This window comes from Octopus bimaculoides, chromosome 1 (genome assembly GCF_046866305.1).
Source record: "Octopus bimaculoides isolate indiv1 chromosome 1, ASM4686630v1, whole genome shotgun sequence".
Classification (NCBI taxonomy): Eukaryota; Metazoa; Mollusca; class Cephalopoda; order Octopoda; family Octopodidae; genus Octopus; species Octopus bimaculoides.
Genome location: NC_142928.1, coordinates 164,544,005 through 164,565,990, shown reverse-complemented (window position 1 = coordinate 164,565,990; position 21,986 = coordinate 164,544,005). Strand labels below are relative to the sequence as shown.

General features: G+C 35.5%; 1 protein-coding gene and 1 long non-coding RNA gene across 7 annotated transcripts in view; one reads left to right on the top strand and one right to left on the bottom strand.

The window, feature by feature from the left end:
* Window positions 1-8,257, bottom strand: part of LOC106874217 (histone-lysine N-methyltransferase EZH2) — a 180,982-nt gene extending 172,725 nt beyond the window's left edge. For all 6 annotated transcript variants that reach the window (XM_089362081.1, XM_089362088.1, XM_089362102.1 and 3 more), the window contains exon 1: window positions 8,155-8,257. The gene's annotated coding sequence lies outside the window, so the exon portion shown is untranslated. The remainder of the gene's footprint in view (window positions 1-8,154) is intronic.
* LOC149137843 (uncharacterized) overlaps window positions 5,735-21,986 on the top strand; it is a 109,358-nt gene continuing 93,106 nt past the window's right edge. The window contains exon 1 of the long non-coding RNA XR_016244186.1: window positions 5,735-7,019. This is a non-coding gene — a long non-coding RNA (uncharacterized LOC149137843). The remainder of the gene's footprint in view (window positions 7,020-21,986) is intronic.

Sequence of the window (21,986 nt, the reverse complement as noted above, 5' to 3'; positions counted from 1 at the left end):
TCCACCTGTTTTCTTTGCAAACCAACCAGATCCTACCTTTCACATCTACCCTACAATATCATTCAACAAATAAACAATCATGTCATCAAAATCTCAAAGTTACAAGATAATGGATGACTAATTTAAAACAGTATGACTATATAAGCATTACATTTGACAGAGTAATCTGAATAAATTTAAAGGGTTAATCACACCCTAGCACAATTTAAGTAGACATCATTTCTGAGCAACAAAGCAGATACTGGAATTGGATTGCAGAGGTATTCAACAATGATTTACTATACAATCTCAAGTGGATGGAATGTTGGGCACCTAAGACATTTGTGGTTCATACTTTTGCCAGAGGCATAGGCATTGTGGCATTACTAAGACACTGAACTCACAAATAGCTTGGTCAACTTAGCCGAAAATAGTATATAGTCAATATAACTTGTTGATTTTAGCAGCAATGTTATAAATTTGGTAAGAAGTTTACAGTGCTGAGAAATCTAGAATTAGTAACTATGATTGAAAGACACCAGGATGATTAACCTAGATAAATATGAACACTTCAGGCATGTTCCAAAAGTGCTGTGAGCTTCAGTGGAAGTGATATATTCCAAGATTTAGCATTATAAAAACAGTCTAGATGAAGAACAACAATTGAAGCCTTGCTTAGAATACAGAAAGAAATAGTGTTTACTTTAACTTTTGTACAAATACAAAGCTAATTTTACAAGCTATACAGTATATGGAGACACTATGAGACTTTTGATAAATGTGAAATATTTATAAGGAACCTAAAAGATAACTAATAAAAATATGAATACATAAATATGCTTTTACAGAAACCACATGTAACTTAATTGACACACATATACTAACACTCTAAACCAGTGGTTCTCAACCGGGGTCCGCACAACAAAATAGTAAATTAGGGATCCACATTAATATTTTAAGAGCCCCTGGTATTGAAAGAAACAGCAAGGTTTCTTTCTCTAACGTTTTACCTAATTCAATCAACACAAGTTAATGTGTGAGAAACAAAACAGGAATTTTGAAAGAAGTTTCTATTAACTAATTTTTAAACATCGAATGGCAATGGGGGTCCACCAGAATAAAATAGTAATCAAAGGGGTACATAGATAAAAAGTGGTTGAGAGCCCCTACTCTAAACACATACACATATAATTTTTGCATACATATACTTTGGATAGTAATCATTGTACCCTGCAAATTTGTGTGTGATGGGTTTTTGAGGTGAATAGGAAGATATCAGGATATTTAGAAAACCTGCATTATATTAATGCTCAGTATTGGTGTAGGTGTATTTCTTTGCAGCAAAGTACAACATGTGAACATTCGTCTTTGTTTTAAACAAATTTAATATTCTTGTCTTTTTACATATATATGGCTGTGTGGTAAGAAGCTTGCTTCTCAACTACATTGTTCCAAGTTCAGTCCCACTGTGTGGCATCTTGGGCGTCTTCTACTGTAGCCTCAGGTCAACCAAAGCCTTGTGAGTTGGATTTGGTAGATGGAAACTGAAAGAAGCCTATTGTATATATTTTTATGTGTGTGTGTGTGTGTGTCTGCATTTTCCCCATCCCTCGTTGCTTGACAACTGATGCTTGTGTGCTTACGCCCCCATAACTTAGTGATCTGGCAAAAGAGACAGCTGAAATAAGTACTAGGCTTACAAAGAATAAGTCCTGGGATTGATTCTTCAACTAAAACATTTTAAGGCAGTGCTCCAGCATGGCCGCAGTCAAACGACTGAAACAAGTTAAAGAATATAAACAACAAACAGGTGTATTAGTTTAATGCTCGAGAAGGTGAGAAAGACTTTTACATTTCGAGCCTACGTTCTTCAACAGAAAGGGACACGAGAAAATAAACAGAGAGAGAATAAAAAAAGAAAGTTTTAGTAACTAGCGGTCAATCATGGTGATGGCTGAACAGAGGTGGACAAAAACGACAATAGGAAAAAGCAGAAAGTACAAAAAAAACGTTCAGAAAAGTTCAAACGTGGTGTATTGGGGTGATTTCTCATCAACGGAAGAGACCAGTGTAATCCATGTGTGTATATGTATATATTCTTTTATTCTTGTACATGTTTCAATCACTGGACTGCAACCATGCAAGAGTACACCACGAAAGGTTTTAGTCAATTAAATTGACCCACATACATATTCCAAGTTTGATACTTATTCTAGTAGTTTTCTTTTCTTTTTATCTTTTGTCAACCAGGGGCAAACTTACATTGTTTGTCAAGCAATAAGGGACAAATGGATAGATACACATACACCAATGGGATTTCACAAAATTTCCGTCTACTACTAACACTCACAAGGAATTGGTTGGTTTAAGACTGTAATAGCAGGCACTTACCCAAAGTGATGCACAGTGGGACTAAATCCAAAACCACGTGGTTACAGAGAAAACTGTGCCATAACAGTTTTGTACCTTATTCAGTGCCAGGGAGTGAAAGAAGTTGAAAATTCCTGTCGTTGACCAAACAGGAATAAACAGAATCTATATGCCAAGAATGTGGTAAATGATTCTAATTTATTGCATTGTTGAACAAGACAAATATGTTTATTATTCTATACATAAATAACAATGCTTTTCTCCCTACCACTGCCAAAAGAATGTGCTACAAGTGAATCCAAAGACACAAGAGTTCTAATAATATTACTTGTTTTTGGATATATATAAATATATATTATTTTTTCTTCTTTATATGTTTCAGTCATTTGGCTGCAGCCATGCTGGAGCACCACCTTAAGGGGTTTTTAGTTGAACAAATTGATGTTAGGACTTATACTTTGTAAGCCTAGCACTTATTTTACCAGTTTCTTTTGCCAAACTGCTAAGTTACAGGGACGTAAACACACCAACGTCAGTTGTCAAGCAATGGGAGGTAGAGACAAACACAAACATGTGTGTATATATATATATATATATAGGCACAGGAGTGGCTGTGTGGTAAGAAGCTTGCTTCCCAACCACGTAGTTCCGGGTTCAGTCCCACTGCGTGTGACACCTTGGGCAAGTGTCTTCTACATGACATTCACACAATATTCTTGTTGACACTTCTTTTGTCAATAAATAGCCCATTCCCTTCATGCCTTCAAAGCTGTGTGGAAGGGCACACAGCTCTAAAACAAATGCTTCAATCACACATTTACCTAACTCATGCTAGCATGGAAAAGCATATGTAAAAACGAACAGAAGGACGTGGCACATGACAGGCATTTTCCCCGTGGAAAGAGAAACAGAGGAGCTGACAGCTAGCGTACTATTTTTCCAGGCTGATATGGGCTGAGGCCAGATACTTTCTTGCCATTAATCCTGATCTGTTTTACACACATCTTTGAAGGCACAAAACCAGCAGACAATCGCTTGACAGAAGTGATAACAATAACACTTCTCAAGCTTGCAACTTTCATAGTACACAGAAGTGAAGACACACACACACACACACACAATAGGTTTCTTTCAGTATCCACCAACCAAATTCACTCACATGGCTTTGGTTGGCAAAGCAGAAAACTGCACCATGCTTTGCTGTCTGTTTTGACATGGTTTTTATGGCTGGATGCTCTTCCTAACACCAACCACCCCGCAAAGTGGATTGAGTGCTTTTTACATGGCACCAGCACAGGTGAAGTCAATTTTGTCACGGTTCTTTTTTTTACAGTTGGATGCCCTTCAAAACGCCAACCAATTTGCTGTGTGGGCTGGATGCTTTTTATGTGGTACCAGCGCTGGCAGGGTCCACCAAGTAACTTGCAAGATCCTTTGAGAGGAGCGGAGGCATTGGTGGAGGTGATCTTGTGCCAGATGATGAAAGGTAAGAGTGTGCCAGAGAGACAGAAACAGGTGTCTTGCTGTGGAGGAGGTACATAGTTACCCAGTGAGAGAGAGAGAGAAAGAGGGAGTGGAGTAATGAAGATTGAGACTAGAATGATATATATATATATATATATTTCACTTAGGCATTGCAATACTAATAACCTGGTGTAGAACTCGATATACATACTCCTTTAAACAAAGTGTTAGTCGAGTATACAGCGGTAATAAGAAAAATGATGACAAAGGAATAAACAATTATTAGTTTACAGCGATTTCCGATATAAGATGTGGTGAAGAGCATTTCATGTTTGAAGTTATAATGAAACTCAGACACTCAACTGAGTTCGCCACATCTTATAGTGGAAACAGCTGTAAGCTAATGAAGTTCATAAGATAATCATTTATTCTTTTGTAATCTTTCTTCTTATATAATATATATATATATACACACATATATAATAAGTGCAGGCATGGTTGGGTAGCAAGAAGTTTGCTTCCCAACAACATGGTTACAAGTTCAGTTGCACTGTGTGGAACTTTGGACAAGTGTCTTCTATAAACTGAGGCAAACCAAAGCCTTGTGTGTGCATATGTGTGTCTTTACATCCCCATAATTTAGTGGTTCAGCAAAAGGAAACAACAGAATGTGTACCAGGCTTAATAAGTATGTATATGTATGCACAGACACACACAACAAACTTCTTTCAGTTTCTGTCCAACAAATTCACTCATAATCCTTTTGGCTGGCCCGGGCTATAATGACTGAACCCAGGACCATATGGTTGAGAAGCAAACTTCTTACCAAACATCCACATCTACACATATAAACACATCTGTGTTTGTGCTCATACATCTGAGCATATATGTACTAATCTATTTAAATATATATATATATATATATATATATAATCTTTTATGTCTCACAACAAAATGGAAGATCCATTGAATAGCATAGATGTGATTTTACAGACTAAACCTCTAAGCATATATATTTATAAACATATATATATATATATATATATATATATATATATGCAAATGCATATGGCAGAGATATATGTTGGCTTTAAGAAATGAAGGCACCAGTTGTCATCCTCTATTTGTGAACAAGCTTCTACGTATTGCAATAACTGGCAAGAAATAGCAGCCAAATCTCTCTCAACTTTTTTTAAAAACAAAAAGACAAAATACAATATTGGATAGTGTAGTAATATAATCCGAGATAAAACTATGCGTAAAAAAAAAATGAGACAGTCCAACTGGAATGGTTTTAACAGCTGTCACTGGTCAGTGCTGACCTGGTGTTAAGCAACTATATTCTGTAGTGTACAGAACTGAGTATTTCACAGACAGGTGTACTTTTAATATAGTTCAGAGACAAATTTAGCATGATTATAAGACACACACAGATAGATGCAAATATATGTATGTGTAAACATATATATTTGTAATATATGTGACAATTATTCGGGTGATATAATAAAACTCAGAGTTTCGGATGTCGGGGCGGAAACTCGAGCTTATTTATGGCAACCGAATAATTGTCACATATTATATTACAAATAAATTCCTCTATTTACTTAATATCGAGGTCTCTTTCATTCTTTTGTTGTCTTACCATTACTATATATATATATATATATATATATATATATATATATATACATACTCACACATTCTCATTTTTTACTTGTTTCCTTTATGAGACAGCAGCCATGCTGGAGCACCAATTAGAAGAGTTTAGTCAATGAAATCAACCCTTGTACTTTTGATCGATTCCTTTTGGTTATTCGCTTTGTTAAGGAGGGACAAACAAACCAGCACCAGTGGTCAAGAGGTAAAAGACAAATATACAGACACATACAGCTGCACAGTTTTCGTCTGTCGCCTGGGGATATAGAAGAAGACACTTGACCAAGATGTAACATTGTAGGACTGACCCCGAAACCACGTGGCCGCGAAGCGAATTCCTTAATCATGTAGGTGTATGTGTGTGTGTGTACATGTTATGTATACATGAGTATGTATGCATATATAAGTGTATATGTATGTAAGCAATCATTGCATGATAGAAGCCTAGAGCTACGAAAAGGCGAGAGAGGGATATAGATGAAAGGGGAAAAAATATGAGACCATCAGGCAACCACGCACACGCGTACACGTGCATGCAGAACTTCCCAGTTACGATAGGACGATGGGATGAAAACAGACGGAAGAGATATCTTTCAGAACATATGTAATCACCGACATATTTGTTGTTGTAACTAACTGTAACAAAGGACTTGGTAGACATAATATACACAGTAAATATACACGAATATGTCTATCACCGTCACACACACTCACGTGTGAGAAAGCAAGACGTGTGTGTGTATATTATATATATACACACACACACATATATATATATATATATATATATATATACACACACAACTTATTTCAACGCCTGGTTTCTCTTAAATGATCAGAAATAACATGAATCTCTTAGTGATAATTAGTAATTTCTTACATAGGCACCAAGTAATATATTTCGAAGGATTAGTTGATTATAAAAGGACCATACCAGCAAATGGCTGGTACATATTTTATCAGCTATGAAACGATAAAAGGCTAGTCAACTGGCCTCAGTGGAATTTGAACACAAGAAATAAAATTAAATACTCCAGGGCATTTTGCCCGGTGCTCTACCGATTCTGCCACAATCATGATTTATGCCACAGACATTTATGCCTAAGATTCGTAAGGAAAGGAATAATGGGAGTATTGTAATGAAACTCGGGAGATATTTGTAGCGTGGAACAGATTTAAGGAACTGAAATAGCTTGTGAACAGTAATAACAGTGAATTTTTGACGTGATAAAGGAAAAGATTAAGTAACTGGCGAGTATAGTTTTCTAATAGGTATTATTCGCCAAATACATAACACGAATCGATTTACCAAGAATCGAAACCGGGTCACGAAAAATAACAACAATAATAAATTATACCGGTAGAAAATGCAAACATGTTTCATATTTTTTTAAAGATATCCGTAATATTAAAGCATTATTTGGCTGGTTAGTGAAGTGGCGGTTTTTAATAAAGTTTGAATTGAATGACAGCAAAGGAAGGATAGAAGGAAAAGTATTCTCTCTGCCTTAATAGTAGCAGCGGAATAAAGAGTAAAAAGTATGGTGGTGGTAAGTATGATTCTTTGTGATTGTTTTAGAGGGAAAGAAGAGTGTGGTGTGACACTGGACGGAATGTGCAAGATAATAAATAACACTTTTATTATATAGCTAGATAGACCGGTAGTCTGGAACGTGCAGTTGGTAATAACGATTATGGATGGTGATAAAAGGAGGGAAAATGATTGAAACAGTGACAAAGTAAGAATAAAAAGGACATAATGTAGGCTAGTTAGTCTATGCGTGCGCGTGTGTATGTATATATATATATATACATATATAAACACTGTCCATGTGTAGCAGGACTTAACATTTATTTAACAAAGGAAAAGAGATTAAAAAGAAACAATGCATCGCGATGAAAATATATGTATTTTAAACCTAGTTAATATGTATTGTATACATATGTGTATGGAGGTATGTATTCGACTGAATGTGACATAAGTGGTAAAAATAACAGCTTAGTGAATAGCCACTGGACAACAGTAATATGTACGTGTGTGTGCATGCATATAATGCACACACACAAAGAAATCTTGGTTGACGATAACATATATATATATATATATATATATATATATAAAGCCAAGTTTAACATATGTACATTCGAAGTCCAGTGAGAAGTTTTTTTTTTTTTTCTAATCCAAAACAATGCACTTCAAGAAGTCATATTTATGGAGCTACAATATTTACGAAAACTACAAACAAAGGAAAAATACAAAATACAAGAAAAGCCGCGATAAATCTAGTAGTTTAAAAGGGTTAATTATATTTTTGAAGCTGCTATCATTATACAAGTGAAGGAAGCACTGAGGAAAAAGAAAATAGCGCCTAAACTCGAAAGCAAGACAATAACCGACCACGATTAAATTATGACTTTTTTCTTTTTTTTAAGTGAAGGTAAAGGTGAATAGCTTTAACAATACAAAAATACTTCTTTTAGCAGTTCGATTACAGTTACAAGACAGAAAAAAAATATTTGTTTTTAGTAGAGGTGATGTTGGAGACGGGTTATTAGTTAGATGAAGGATCATTATTATTGTTGTTGTGGTTGTTACAATTGCCACCCCACCTCAGTGCATACACCGCTTCCTGTGCCGATTCAAAAGATCGATGTTTTCGGTTTTTAAAAAGGGGAAATTCTTACCCGAGGCCCACATCTGTTATTAGAGACATACTCAATGCAACAGCAGCATCACGACAGTGGATCACGCACTTGCTAGCTTCGAATGGGCGCCATTACCCACAACGCCCCCTGTCGGCCAATAGTATCAACGGCGACGTGTTTTTGCCTTTCTTCCTCGTCCTGTTTTGCCCATCTGTCTATCCGGCTTTTTCCACAACTTAGCTTAACACGCTGCGCTTCCTCTAACAAGCACATGCTTGAAAACTAAAACTGTTCATACATACATTCTCATTTGTGAACACAAAATAAAAGAACAAGAATACCAATTGAATAATTTTAATATTTAGACTCTACCAATAACTATTTTTTTTCTCTATCATAGGTTTACATGCTCCAATATTAGGTTATTTTCTATAGTCAATATACACGGTGAAAACACACACACACACACACACGTATATATATATATATATATATATACACACACACACACATATATATATATACACGCGCACAAACGTATATATATATATATATATATGTATATATATACACGCGCACACACATATATAATATATATATATGTGTGTTATATATTTACGTGTATATGTATATACATGTGTGTGTGTGTATGCATATACGTACACACGTGTGTGTTAACTACAGTCCACTTTGAATTTGTTTCCGCATAACTTTGTGAAAAATGTATATTTTCTAATAAAATTTTACTAAGAAATGTTTGTGTATGTGTAGATTGAGATAATAGAGATAAAATTCTAAAATTATTTTTGGAGGCGTTTCAAATCAGTCACCACCACCATCACCCCTCATATTTATTTTCTCATAACTCTCTAGAAAATGCATATTTTTAAATAACAATTTGCAGAAATACGTTTTCGAGAGTGTAGATTACGTAATGTTGATATTTCAAACACAGTTCTAAAGCAAAAATATGAAAAGTGCTAAAGATACGGATAGTTAAATAAAGTTGGGGTATTGGCGAGGAGAAGCACGTCCGAAACTTCTAAAAAGAAATTCGTTTTTATTCCAAATTTCATCAGCATAATTGTTATCTATACCCTCGAAAAAATATTTCAGCAAAATTATATTAAAATATTATACATTTTTCACAAACTTATGAGGAAACAAATCAGGGGGTAGCAATCTGTAGTTATGCCTCTCTCTCCTTCTCTCCCACTCTCTCTCTCTCTCTCTCTCTCTATATATATATATATATATATATATATATATATATATATATATATAGAAAAAAATTAAGGTACTCAGAAATCTGAATGTTTGTACATTTACAGATTGTACAAACATCCAGATTTCTGAGTACCTTAATTTTTTTCTATATAATTTCTGTACATCACCTCCAAACCTTCCAATATATATATATATATATATATATATATATATATATATATATATATATATATATATATATAGGTAGGGGGAGGTATTTGCGTATTGTAAGTGCGCGCCAGATGCTTTAGACAGAAAGATCGAGTGATATGTGTATACACAAATATATATATGTTTACATATATATACATACATATATATATATATATAAATATATATATATATATATATATATATATATATATATATATATATATATATATATATATATATATATATATATATATACACGCACACACACACAGATACATGACTTTCTTACGGGTTCGAATATTCCCCAAGCATATTTGAACTGGTAACAAGTTTGTATTCATTTGCGCTGTTACCCCGTATATATATTTATATATATATATATAAGAAAATAGAGAAAAATAAATATTAATTTAATTATCTATTTTCTTCTTTTTTTTTTAAATAAATATAAACTCCAGTTTATCCAGTTACCTTACAGTTGAATATTAAATGTAATGTTCAATACTTGTAATAGGTAATAAACCAGTATATTCATTGGATTTTATTCGTACTTAAGTTTATCTTCATATATATATATATATGTGTGTGTGTGTGTATTCAGAAATATATGTGTCTAAAATTAGCCAAAAGATGAAGGTATCTAAAGAACACTGAGTAAGAGCTTTGTCAGCTGCTCATTAATTATGTGATAAAGCTATATATGCTTTATTGTACGTCTACTTAACAGTTTGCATTTCTAGTTTGGAACCCCCATCTTGTCCAGAATATAAATCTACTGGAAACTGTTCAGAGACGTGCTACCAGACATATACCCTGTGCTAGTCACTTTCACATCCATCTAGAGCTTACTGCTTCTCTGGACATCGACACACTGGAGTTTTGACGTCTAACCAGATTATCCACCATCTTTCCAACAACTTTGGCCTCCTTTATTGAATTTAATACCGCTATCATTCGTGGACATGTTTATAAAATCAAAACACACACACACAAAAGAAAAAAACAGCGCAACACTGATGACTTTCGGAAATATTTTTTCACACTCAGAAGTCGAGGTATCGAATGAACTACCGTGTTAGTTGTAAGCTATCAGGAAACTGCATCCTTCTAAATTTCCATGCTTCCTAAAATTCGACACTATTTTTAATGCATCGATGGGCTCTTTCCTCTTTATGACGGTTTTAATATTCAGGTTTCTAAATTTTTTTTTAGCTTTATTCGGTGTACAGTGCATGTATGATACCTCTAGCCCTCATTGCTGTCTTTCTTTACTTGATTTATATATCTCCGTTCTCTCTGTCCCTCTTTTAGCATTTTCTGACGAGTTGCAGTACACATGAGTACTGTGTACAATAAGAGCTCATTACATGTGTATATACATATGTGTGAATGTTTCTGTAGTTACGTACGATCCAGGGATCCAAGCGTTGGAAGTTAGCTTCGAGCAATATGCGGTTAGCAGAGAGAACCAAAAGTGGACAGTATACGATAAAATAAAAATTTATTAACACCGAAAGTTACACGCTTTTTCCCAAATCGACGTTAAGAAAAATTTCGATAAGCTGATCGTTTCTATAGAATTCACGGTTTAGCAACTAACGGTGTTAAAAATACGAATAAAAATCCCCAAAATATGAAGAGTACAAAAGGTAGACTATTGACTAATCTTTGGAAGTGCCTCCGGCCATTTGAGTATGACGGTTCGCCTCTACAGCTAAGTGCGAAACCAATGGTCACACTCTGATCGACCTCTCTCCCTCTCCCAACCCTCTTTCTCTCTTTCTTTCTCTCTCTCTCTCTCTCTCTAAATCACGACAATTGTTTCTATGCATTAGTATCAGCTGGTAATTGCGAGTGTTTCACATAATACACATTACTGCAGTAACATGAATCAACAATAAGGCGGCGAAACGTTAGAAATGCTTAGCGGTTTTTCGTCTGTCTTTGCGTTCCGAGTTCAAATTCCGCCGAGGTTGACTTTGGCTTTCATCCTTTCGGGGTCGATAAATTAAGTACCAGTTGCGTACTGAGGTCGATCTAATCGACTGGGCCCCTTCACAAAATTTTCGGGCCTTGTGCCTAGAGTAGAAAAGAATATGAATCAACAATAGCTGTATACTTGTTCAGGTGAAGGGGCTATTTCATAGAGTGACAGACAGACAGATGTATGTACATCTCTCTCTCTCTCTCTCTCTCTCTCTCTCTCTCTCTCTCTCTATATATATATATATATATATATATATATATATATATATATATATATATATATATATATATATATATATATATACAAGAAAAGGGAAGTAGTCAGCATTAATTCTTTTATTTGTTTTACTTGTTTCAGTCATTTGACGGCAGCCATGCTGAAATCGACCCCAGGACTTATTCTTTGTAACCCTAGTACTTATTCTATTGGTCTCTTTTGCCGAACCGCTAAGTTACGGGGATATAAACACACCAACATCAGTTGTTAAGCGACGGTGGAGGGGACAAACACAGACACACAAATATATATATATATATATATATATATATATATATGACGGGCTTCTTACAGTTGCCGTCTACCAAATCCACTCACATGGCTCTGGTCGGCCCGAGGCTATAGTAGAAGACACTTGCCCAAGGTGCCACGCAGTGGGACTGATCCCGGAACCATGTGGTTGGGAAGCAAGCTTCTTATCATACAGCCATAAAAAAAAAACTTACGCGTGCTACTCTTTTTGTAATGGCTATGTCCTTTGGCTGCTGGAGATAAGTAAAGTACAGTTGTGCTGATGATGCCTGTTGAGGTAGAAACGTTCACGTCACTGTCCTTTTATTCCCCAGACAATGAACCCGCTCTTTTCATTAATGGGATATCAACTTTGGAGGATTCTTGATTCTTGATACAGGACCCTAAATCTTCATCAGATATCAACCGAAATGTTAATACTCATTTTCAGAGAGAGAGAGAGAGAGAAAGAGAGAGAGAGGCGGGGAGAGAGATACGCATGCATACATAGTTATAGATTAACATGCTGTTCACCGTCATAAGAATTGAAATCCTAAAAATAAAATAAATAAATTGCAATAAAGACCGGAAGTGACGATAGTACACATGTACATTAATTAAATTATTATTAGTAGAGTCAACTGAATCTTCTCAAAACAGGAATTGGCTCACATAGTCCGAGTGAATCGACAGGAAAACACCACCATTTTCTGTCAGTTTTTTTCAACAGCTCAGTAAACGTGCAGAATTCACTGCGATGCTCACTTGTTGGCTATCGTGCGTCGACATGCAAGCCACAAAACTGCCTTCTCAGTTGTGTTCTTTGCTGGGTATATAGTAACTTGAAACAGCGTGTCACAGCTGCTATTTCTCAAATACTTAAGACGTCGCTAGAATGCACTAAACGTGCTTGTGGACATGACATAATGTAAATTCTTTATATTCATTTTATGAAATGTTTATATGTCACTGTCGTCACTTCCGGTTTGTACAGCAATTTACTTTCATTTTTTTTTTTTTTTTAGGGACAATTTCCATTCAACTGCGTACTCGGATCTATTTTAAAACGGGGGCCACAGTTTTCATTAATGTTTTACGTAGTGTTTTTGGTACCGAAAGACTTTCAAACTTCGTATACTTATCTATTTTGTGTTATAGAACAGAAAAATATTTTTCTATTCGAATTTATTTCATGTAAAAAATTGTCTTATTTCGATAATTTCAACCAATCACTGACAAGTATTCAGTTGTTTATATTTACTCCTTTGGCTGATTAAGCGGTGTAAAGCGTATTTAATCTCCATAGCTTCGTTTTATTTGCTTTTTTCATTTTCTTTTTTTTTCTTCGTTTTATTTGCTTTTTTCTTTTTAAATTTGCTGTTTTACCCTAACCCTAACCCTAACCCTAGGGTTAGGGTTAGCCTATAATAGAAAGGTTTATTAGCTACTGCCAATATGCTTCAGCCATTTTTTGACAAGGATATAATAATTTTATCACCGATAGAATTGTTTCAGAATCGTTTGTTTATGTAGTCGGCACTTAATGTATATCGGCTGAATGGACGTCAGTGATTGGTTGAAATTACAGAAATACGACAACTTTAACATGGAATAACTTAGGGATTTCTTTTTTTTTTTAAGAAGACTAAGAGAAAAAGATGTTTTATATGACACATTCTACCAGTGTTCCAAGTTTCAAAGTGTTTCGTTAAGAAAATACTGTGGCCCCCGTTTTAAAATAGATCCGCGTACTCCACAACTAGAAACCTAGCACAAATAATAGCGTCTCACAAAGCTTGTATACTAAAGGAATTCGGAATGAAAAATTCAACTGACCCAGATATGAATCAAAAGTCTAACAACAATAAAGACCAGAAGAAATGTGATAATAATGAGGATAATAATAATATAAAGAAATATGTAAAAATCCATTATTTATGCTCTTTCTTGTGTGTGTGTGTGCAAATATATCCATATATATATTTACACAATATCGAGCACACATACACAAGGTTTTGCCAGTTCGCGGGCAGGCTACGCTTATAGGCGTAAGAAAATATATTCTCATGAATTCATATACAAGCGAGATAACTCGCATCAGGTCCCGAATTCATGGACATATATTCTCATACGCCTACAAGCGCAGCCTGCCCACGAAGTGACAAAACACATGCCTTGTGTATATCCCCCGGGCTGCTTGAGATTTGCATTTGACCATGTGTGTGTGTGTGTGTGTGCGTGCGTGCGTGTGTGTGTGTGTGTGTTCTAGACTATTTATAAGCAGAATACTGAGGCTTTTCAGATCTTGCAAAACATAATTTTGAAACCCAGACAACTGAAGAAAACCATTAAGGAGATGACATGACAGCTGAAACCTGCTCGAAGTTACCACGAATGTCAAGTGAATGTGAATAAAACTCTTTTGCAGGCGAAGTCTAATTCAATCCTCGTAAAAGCTAAAGGGCAAAACGTTTGTGAGCCTGGGATATCAGATGATGATACGGGAAAGTTTCCAACACTGTGATGGCTTTAGCCACCACTAGAAGAGGCTGCAATACCTCTGAGTATTTCCTGCAGTTTCTGAGTGGGGCAAAGCATCTCAAATATCTGTTTCAGCACACACACACGCAAACACACACACACCATCATTTAACATCCGTTATGTGTGTAGAGAGAGAGGGGAAGAAAGGGATGTGTATGTATGTATGTGTATATAAACAGCCGACAACTGACGAAGGGTCGTTCTTTGTGTTGCTTGTCCTATTTTCCATTTGTTTCTCTCGTTGCTTACGTATTGAACTCATTTGTTTTCGTATTTCATGTTGTTTACTGTTGGTAACGTCCTGTACCCATATATGCATATGTATGTATGTATGTATATACATACATACATATTTACATATATATGTGTGTGTGTGTGTGTGTAATGGAGATTTTATACAAAATGTATAAGTAGATGATGAGTAAAGCACCGGCACAGTTTCGATTACTTGTTATTCGTAGATTTATTGTAGGAACTTCGTAGTGGCAATTGAGGTAACAGTATTAATAAAATAGATGGATGAAATGAATAAAATAGATGGATGAAATGAGTAAAAGATTTTATTTAGTACGACACATGTTTCGACCCGTTCTGGGTCTCTTCGGGTACATAAAGGAATTTAAAATAATAAAAAGTCTCACTAGAGACCTGATTCGGTTTTACGTACCGCTATATGTCTATCAACTTTGGGAATGAGAAAAAACAGAAAAACTGAAACGCAAAAAATTCAAATATGAACGTGAAAATTATACATTCTAGTTTAGAGAAAATGACGTAATGAGCCTTCGCTGTTGTAACTGTTAAGAGAAAGAAAAGGAAGTAAAAGTTGAAAGGAAGATAATACCTAGAAGAAAATTGTTTTTTTGTATTCGTGCTTAGACGCACCTATACATACACAGAATGTGCGCGTGGATGCGTGCGTATGTAGATATATGCGTGTGTGTATATAGAGATATGTGCGTGCGTATATGGATATATGTGTGCATGCGATAATATACGCAGTTTTTAGACGCGTTTTGACCTTGTCACTACACAGTAATTTCCCTTCGTTTTTAACGGTAATTTTTCACAGGAATTTTCAATTGACCGGATAACTGAAGAGATGTTGGCGTAGGCTCCCACCCTGGCATCCGAAACTCAGAGTTTTATCATGGCTACTGAATAAGTGTCACATATTTTTACAAATATATATATATATATATATATATATATATATATATAGCGTTGTCCGGAAAGTTCGTGCCGATTTTTAAAGAAAAGAAAAAGGTCAATAAATACTTGCCATTACATTTTTAATCAGCCAAATATGAACCATTTTGTTGCACAATGCGTCTCCATCTTTCCTTTAACTTGAAAATACCCTCTTTCCAGAATTGAGGTGGCTTCATGGCAAAGAATTCATCAAGGTATCTTGTTACGTCATCCAAGGAATTGAAATTTTTACCATTAAGACTATTCTGCAGAGACCTGAATAAGTGGAAATTCGAAGGAGAAATATCTGGTGAATATGGAAGGTAGGGTATCACATCCCAGTCGAGCTGCAGCAATTTTTGTCTGGTTCCCAAAGAAACGTGCAGTCTTGCATTATTATGGTGGAAAACAACACCCTTCCTGTTGGCCAATTCTGGACGTTTCTCTTGAATTGCTGCTTTTAACTCGTCCAGTTGTGTGCAGTATTTCTCAGAATTAATTGTCTGGTTACTTGGGAGAAGCTCATAGTACAGAATTCCTTTCCAACATTTCGGTAGATAATCCATTTCTCATCACCTGTTACAATTTGCTTTAAAAAAGGCGTGTTTTCATTCCGTTTATAAAGTGAATCACAGATGGAAATGCGTTCCAAAAGGTTCTTTTCACTCAACTCATGTGATACCCAAACATCGTAGAGATTTGTGTACCCAAGCTTTACCAGGTGGTCATGAACGACGGATTTTGATAGGTTGAGGCTTTCTGCCAATTCTCAGGTTGTGCAATGTGGGTTATTCTCAATTAATGACTTGATTTGGTCATCATCTGTAGTGGATGGTCTGTCTGCCTGATCGCTCTTTATCGATAAGGCTACACTCTCCAGCTCGGAACCTTACGAACCACTTCCGTAGAGTTCTTTCGGATAAAGAAACGTCACCGTAAACTGCGTATGCATATGTGTATATATATATATATATATATATGGGGCTTTCCGTTTTCCTATGTGTTCGTTCCGTTGTCTGTAGTTTATTGTTCTAACGTCCTGTACCCTGATATGCATGTATATACACATGTAGATGTAAGTATGTACATATATGTGTGTATACATGTATATATATTCTTTGTATTATATATATATATATATATATATGTATGTATGTGTGTATGTATATATATATATATATATATATATATATATATATATATATATATATAGAGAGAGAGAGAGAGAGAGAGAGAGAGAGAGAGAGAGAGAGAGAGAGAGTTGTATGTATGTATGTATATTTAATATATATTTCTGTTACTAAAATACAAGTGGAAAAAAAAACTACAATTATAGGCAAAAATTATTCAATACACAACGGAAAATTGAAACAAAATTAATTTTTATCAAAACAGTCTACTAAATTATCCTTTCTGTTTTCCCTCGTCTTTATATTGTGTCAATATATTTAAAGTAAACTGTCTATTATACATCATTCTAATGCTTATATTGAACTGTCTACCACATCTAAAGATTTATACATCGTTTGAGTGAGAGCAAAGGTAGTAAATTCAAAGAATTATACATGAATGTATATCTCATAAAATTTAAAGTCCTTAATTCAACGTCTGCTGACACTCTGCTCTTTCTTCGCTCCTTGTAGTTGCACTCAAGTTCAAATCTCCATGTATTCAACAATTAGTGTCAATCTTATACAACATTGCAATCTTCACTCTTTCTTTCTATCTGTTTCTTTCTTTCATTCACTTTCCTCTTATTTTAACTGTCAAAAAAAAAAAAGAAGTTTAACCAAAATATTTAATATTTTTCGAAAAAGATAGTACAAAAAAACACAGAGGACAAGCAACACGATCACACACCTTTATACAGGAAAATAACAATTTCTAAACATACACAGCACAATATAGATACATAAAAACACAAAAAAAAAATTTGAAGAGAAACACGTTAGGGAATCTTCTTATATGATAAAACGCAAAGTGTGTACCTGTCGGTCACGCTGTAGGCAAAGAAGAGTAAAACAACAGATGGAGTGGGAGTGGTGGGAGTGAGAGATGCTAAAACAAACGGATAGCATTTAAAGGCTTCGCACCGAAGACGCTAGGGAAAAAACAAACGGAGTTGCAGTGAGTGACAGTCAGAGGCAGCTAATTGCAGGCAAACTGTTGTAAGCTCTGAATTCGCTAGTTTTTAATGAAAATAAATTTGAATTTTTATCGTAAATTATATTTATCAATTTCACACACGTGCGCACACACACACACACATACACACACATACAAACGAACTACACATGCGCACACGCACACAAAGCGGCATATATATTACATACAATAAAATGTTTTCATCAATCTAAAAAGTGTAAGCAAACATAGGCGCACGTATGCACATTCATACACTCACTCGAAAATGTATGCACATGCATAGATGTACATACATAGGTATGCGCATATGTGAGGATATATATATATATATATATATATATATATATATATATATATATATATACCGGAGTAAGCACATGAAATGTGCAACAAGGTGGAAAAAAGAGTACTCAAATACCAGAGGTAGAGTAATATGGTTTATTTAAAAGCAGCAGAAAAATAACAAAAGACTGTTACTCTGAGTTTCACGTTCCCGTTCATCGGACAGTTTTGAACGGGAACGTGAAACTCAGAGTAACAGTCTTTTGTTATTTTTCTGCTGCTTTTAAATAAAGTATATATATATATGTTGTTGTACTTGGTGATGGTCATATTGCCAGTTTAGCCAATAAAAACACACGCACTGTATATTTGGTGTTAATTTGCTTCAGCTTTATATTACATTAATCTTAATCTTATTTCGGCCAGAGTTCTTTCGTCACACTTCTGTGACCTCATCAGTGGTCCTTTGTTTCTTTCTTTCTTATGTGTGTCTCACCTTGCTAACTATCAGCCATATATATATATATATATATATATATATATATATATATATATATATATATATATATGTATGTATGTATGTATGTATGCATGTATGTATGCATGTATGTATGTATGTATGTATGTATGTATGTATATAAATATATATATATATATCTAGTATATATAAATCACAGTATGTGTGTGTGTTTATATTGTCTAACGCATGCATTTCCACAATTCTCAACCGATTTTCACCAAACTTTACGCACACATTACTTATGTCTCAAGCATGGTCATTTTGCTCAGAGCTCCCACGTAAATGGACAAACCGGGAAAAACGGTGGTTTACACGGGTTTTTCTCTATTTCGTTGTGTGTACATAGTTTTTTGTATGTAGGGTCTTCCATACTTTTTTAAATCTGCATGGTCGTATATTAGAGAATATTTTTTAGTTGTTTTCACATTTTTTAATTTATTATTTATTTATATGTTGTAATTGTGTATTATTACTTGGTTAGAGAATATTATAAAAGTAAAAGGATTTTGTCTATTTATTTATTTCGATTGTCCACCCGCGACGGTAATGAAATTGACTAGGAACACTGTACGCGATGAATATCCAATAACAAACAATCTTAATCTCCATATTTAAACTGCATTAAACTTTGGCAAGCTTACCTATTCTGAGGTACTTGAAAGGTGATATTCCCTTCCCTCTCTTCTATTTGTTGATACCTTTGTTTACCTACCAATGTGTTGTTTTACTTTAAGGATGTATATGTACCCATCCATTATATTTCAAACGCGACATATTTTCACTGCGAACTGCTAAAGATTCAAAGTAGTATTCGTGAACTGAAGTTAAACTCTTCTTGTCTTCATTTTTCGTTACCTGAAGTCAATTTCAGAGTGGTCGTACACTGTAAGCGCGTAGCAAATACATTCCTTTAACCTTATTTTTTCAAGTAGGTATTAGATTGTCATTTTTCAACGTACCAATCATACTTCACTCCGAAAAAATAGTTCCCTTCGCTGTTGAATAAAATAAACTCGCAAAGGGGAAGTTTCTACGTCTTCTTTCAATATCCTTACACCACTTATGTGGCTGTTTCTGACAAGAAATTTCACTTTCATGTAAAACAACTATATTTTGTAGTCATTATCCGTAATCTGCTCTCAAAACACTTCAGTAGCTCTACTTTGTATCGCTTTCAAACTTATATGTTCTATGACCGCCATTGTCTCCTTTTTTCTCGTTTTGAAAGTTTGGAGGCTTCATCTAGCTAGCCGTCTGCATTTTATTACCAAATTGGTAATATGCACCTGGAAAGATGCATCATTGCTCAGGTCACGCACTGATTTTGATTCAGGGAATGTAATCCTTCCTGGACAAAGTCGGCTGGTTGGTAGAATCGTCAGCCCGCCGAACAAAAATGCTTAGCTATATTTCTTCCAACTTCACGTTCTGAGTTCAAATTCCGCCGAGGTCGACACTTCCTTTAAAGTGGAGGCGCAATGGCCCAGTGGTTAGGGCAGTGGACTCGCGGTCATAGGATCATGGTTTCGATTCCCAGACCGGGCGTGTTTATTGAGCGAAAACACCTAAAGCTCCACGAGGCTCCGGCAGGGGATGGTGGTGAACCCTGCTGTACTCTTTCACCACAACTTTCTCTCACTCTTACTTCCTGTTTCTGTTGTGCCTGTAATTCAAAGGGTTAGCCTTGTCACATTGTGTCACGCTGAATATCCCCGAGAACTACGTTAAGGGTACACGTGTCTGTGGATTGCTCAGCCACTTGCACGTTAATTTCACGAGCAGGCTGTTCCGTTGATTGGATCAACTGGAACCCTCGACGTCGTAAGCGACGGAGTGCCAACAACAGCAACAACAACAATCCTTCCTAGACTAGTGTATCTTGTCTGCATGACGTTCAGCTTTGTGTTCTGGCAGCGCAGGGCTTGGAATTTTCCGGCATTAAACTGCATGTTGTTGTCCTCAGCCCACCTACATATTGTTTCCAACTCCCGTTGCAGATGCGCAGTATTTCCAGAATTTTGTATTGTCTGAGAGACTTTTGTGTCATCTGCATTGCTAACAAGGGTGGCTATCTGAACAGCTGGGGGCATGTCTTAGAGGGCTACTATGAATAGCAGTGGTCCCAAGACAGTGCCCTGTGGAACAGCACTTACTATTTGTGTTTCCTTTGAGGTGGTACCACTGGCTACCACTGCCAAGTTTTCCGACTATGCCAAGGTCACGCAGTTTGTGAAATATCATACCATGGTCGACTTTATCAAAAGCTTTTGCAAAGGCGAGATACATCACATCCACACTTGAGTCTTTTAGTAGCTATTTTAACACCAGTCATAATGTTGCAAAAGCTGTGTCAGGCAGCGTCTACCTGGTTGAAATCCATGCCGAGTGTCGGTCAACAAGTCACGGGCGTGGCTGTATGATAAGAAGTGTACTTCCTAACCACATGCTTCCGGGTTCAGTCGCAATGTGTAGTACCTTGGGCAAGTCTCTTCCATTATATCTCCTGACCGACTAAAGCCTTGTAAGTGGATTCGGTAGACGGAAGCTGAAAGAAACCTGTCGTATGTATAGCTTTGTGTTTGTCTTCTACCATCACTTGACAACTGGTGTTTGTTTGAAAATGTCCCCGTAACATAGAGGTTCAGCATAAGAGACTAATAGAATAAGTATCAGACTGAAAAGGAGAAAAAAAATTCTGTGGCAGTGCCCCAACATGGCCACAGTTCAATGACTGAAATAAGTAAAGGATAGAAGATAAAGATACACATACATACTTACACACACATGCACGCACACACATTAACTCACACATATACACATGAACGTACGCACGTATGTACGTAGGTATGTATATATATAAAAAAATACAAAATGGGACAAGAAGGCAAAACATCCAGACAGTTAGGTGATACAAAAAAGGGACAACAAAATATCCAGATAGACGATACAAAGAAAACAAGGACGGGTCATTCGGAGTTTTCTTTCCTCAGTCGAGTTCCAGATTATCTTTGCAATTTCGGCTGGTATGCATGTATGTGTGTGTGTGTATATATGTATATGTATGTATGTCTCTTCTATTTTTTAATTATTATAAATCTTCCACTGAGGAGGGAGCTGGTTTCCAATAAAGATGTATGTACGTGTGTATGCATGTGTATTTCTTAACTCACATTAAAAGAAAATTATAAAACCAATAACTATTAACGGAAGGAAATATTTTAGCGACTATTTTTATATTGAACCATTTTCGTTGATGTGTATATTCTCTTTGTCTCAAA